The sequence below is a fragment of the Nymphaea colorata genome, unplaced genomic scaffold (genome assembly GCF_008831285.2).
Source record: "Nymphaea colorata isolate Beijing-Zhang1983 unplaced genomic scaffold, ASM883128v2 scaffold0155, whole genome shotgun sequence".
NCBI classification, from domain to species: domain Eukaryota; kingdom Viridiplantae; phylum Streptophyta; class Magnoliopsida; order Nymphaeales; family Nymphaeaceae; genus Nymphaea; species Nymphaea colorata.
In genome coordinates this window covers 14054-16713 of record NW_022204661.1, presented here as the reverse complement: position 1 = coordinate 16713, position 2660 = coordinate 14054, and the positions used below count along the sequence as shown (strand labels likewise).

The following is a 2660-nucleotide window of genomic DNA, read 5'->3' as shown; positions in this document are numbered from 1 at the left end:
AACCCAAATAATCTGCAGAAGAGCCTCCTCTTTGTGTGGATAAAGCTAAAATTTCACCTGCCCTTTGTTTGTTCTTTAAATGAGATTTTGTTTGTATCATATGTTTGTACCATATTTTGATGTATCCCAACCTCATAGCTCCTAGCTCGTTGGGATCCGAAGGTTGATTTTAGATACCGGTCGAACCCAAATAATCTGCAGAAGAGCCTCATCTTTATGCCGATAAAGCTAAAATTTCGCCTGTTTATGATTTGTTTGTTCTGAGATTTTGTTTGTATCATATGTTTGTACCATATTTTGATCACGCATCCCAACTTCATAGCTCCTAGCTCGTTGGGATCCGAAGGTTGATTTTAGATATCGGTCGAACCCAAATAATCTGCAAAAGAGCCGCCGGTAAAGCTAAAATTTCGCCTGTTTATGATGGTTGCCTTTTGTTTGTTCTTTAAATCAGATTTTGTTTGTATCTAGCATATTTTGATCACTTAACGTGCCCCAACCTCACAGCTCCTAGTTGGAATCCAAAGGTTGATTTTTAGATACCGTCGAACTCAAACAATCTGCAGAAGAGCCTACTCTTTGTGCGGAAAAGCTATCTTCACCAACAGCCTAATGGGTGGTTTCAATAGGAATGAGATTGCATCAGAATGGGCAAAAGGAATGTGACTTATTTGTTGCCACAGTTTCATCCTTCTTTCAATCGTTTAGCTCTTTTTTTTTGTGGGGGTCTTGCCATTTGTGATCTTTCCTCCTCTTTTCTTTTGGTTGGTCAATCAAAGGTGGACAGCTGCTGAATTTCTTGTAATATGCATTCAATATGGGTTATGTGCCTCTGAGTTATGTTTATAGTTCTATAAGGGATAAGAAACATGATCATACTAATGATGGGAACTACTTTATTTTCAGTTGATTCCACTAGGAACTGGATCTGATTTTGCAAGAACTTTTGGTTGGTCAGTTTGCCATTTTCTGATATAGTTAGAACTTATATGTTAGGTTATATGCCCTCATAATGTCTGTTTAATTTTGTCAGGAAGAACGACCCTAATCAAGCTATTGATTGCATTGCTAAAGGTTCCTTCTTTCATTCTTAACTGTTAAGTGCTAGAGATTTTAGGCTTAAAGCAAACCTCAAACCTCCAATTTACTTGCCATTTATATTATGCTTGAGTTGCATTTGATTTCTTAAGTTCTTAACAATCAGTTTTGCTGTCTAGTTCTTTGTGATTTTAATGCAATGAACTGAACATTGAAATGCTTGCAGGACTGAAGAAATACACAGATGTTGGTGTGACTAGTCAACTAAGTTCCAAACATCATTACTTCTTGAATGTTGCAGATGTTCACTTGTACGTTTCATTGATTGAGTTTGCTGGAACTTGCACAATTTCTAATGATGGCTTCATGATTTTTTTTGCGAAAGCACACAGAAGTGCAAAGGCCGGCTATTATGCTTCCATGTAAAAAAAATTTGGCAATCTATGTTATGTTTTTGGTGCTATGAGAGGTTTCATTGGGCACAAAAACCGTGATCTGAGGATAAGGGTTGGTAACATGTCTGATAATACTCACGTAGTCTGTAGTCTCAGTTATTTATGTACACTACGTTGTATAATTGTATTTTTGTGCACTGTAGATTGATGCTGGTGAATGGGAATTAGTTCCTAAAGTAGCAGCCCTATGCATAGGGAATGCAAAATCCTTTGGTGGCGGTATGAAAATAACCCCACATGCATGAAAATAACCCCACATGCGGAACCTCACAGTGGAAACCTTGAGGTTTTAGATCAGCCTAGGTGAATCTCTCACTCTTTTGGCTTTATTTTCAAATTTTGTGTTTGTTGGTAGCATGTCAGGTTTGGCCAGGTGACTTGTATGCTTGCTCTGCCGAAGGCATGCTTGAGTTTAGCTCTTCAAACTCCGGTGAAGTTTTATTGCTTTCAATAATTAAAGGAAAAGGGAAAATGCCAATATTTCTAATACGAAGTCGTGCAGCCCTGGCTGTGGTGAAGTCCAGATGAAGAAGCATGGTGATCCAGACGTCAATAACAATACCTAGAGCTATGGATTGTTTTTAGTTAGGGGCATATGTATTGTTCACATTTTTTGAATGCCAAATGCCCTTTGATTTATTGGTTATATTTTGGTCATATTTAAGGATATGCTCACATTTGTTGTTAAAAGGGCTCGTCTTTCTTTCTGGAACAAGTTTTAACGAAAATCGAAGCCTGGATCTTCCTAGGAGCAGTGACGAAACCCTTTACAGTGCACACCTATAAAATCTGCTTGTGCAAGAAACGACATCCATGGAGCTTCAAATGTGGTGTTATGCTGGATAGCCAAGGCCCACTCCCGTTTTCACTGTAACGACCGCCGTTGCTGGGCTTTGCTAAGTGATACACCTAAAAACAGGCCAAAAGCAAACAACAAATTAAGTTAAATAATTGATCTGCTTATGAAATTAAAATTACATACTTCAATGTGTAAAGCTTTGAGGGCAAAAAAGAAAGAGGAAGAAACGTAAGAGCCTGAGGTTACTGCTGTTGCAGTTGTTTTCTTGTGTAGAAAGGGAAAAAAAATCAGCCTATATGTGGCGGTGGATGGGCATGATAAAAAACATTGCATTTGCTATCCTTCATCGCCAACGAATTCCTATATTC

At 38.2% G+C, this 2660-nt stretch overlaps 1 long non-coding RNA gene across 1 annotated transcript; it reads left to right on the top strand.

Annotated features, from left to right (window-relative positions):
- Window positions 1-905: 905 nt before the first annotated feature.
- Window positions 906-1655, top strand: LOC116268220 (uncharacterized). Its single transcript, XR_007572193.1, has 4 exons — window positions 906-953; window positions 1034-1074; window positions 1265-1349; window positions 1431-1655. It is a non-coding gene; the product is annotated as an uncharacterized LOC116268220 (long non-coding RNA).
- Window positions 1656-2660: the final 1005 nt, after the last annotated feature.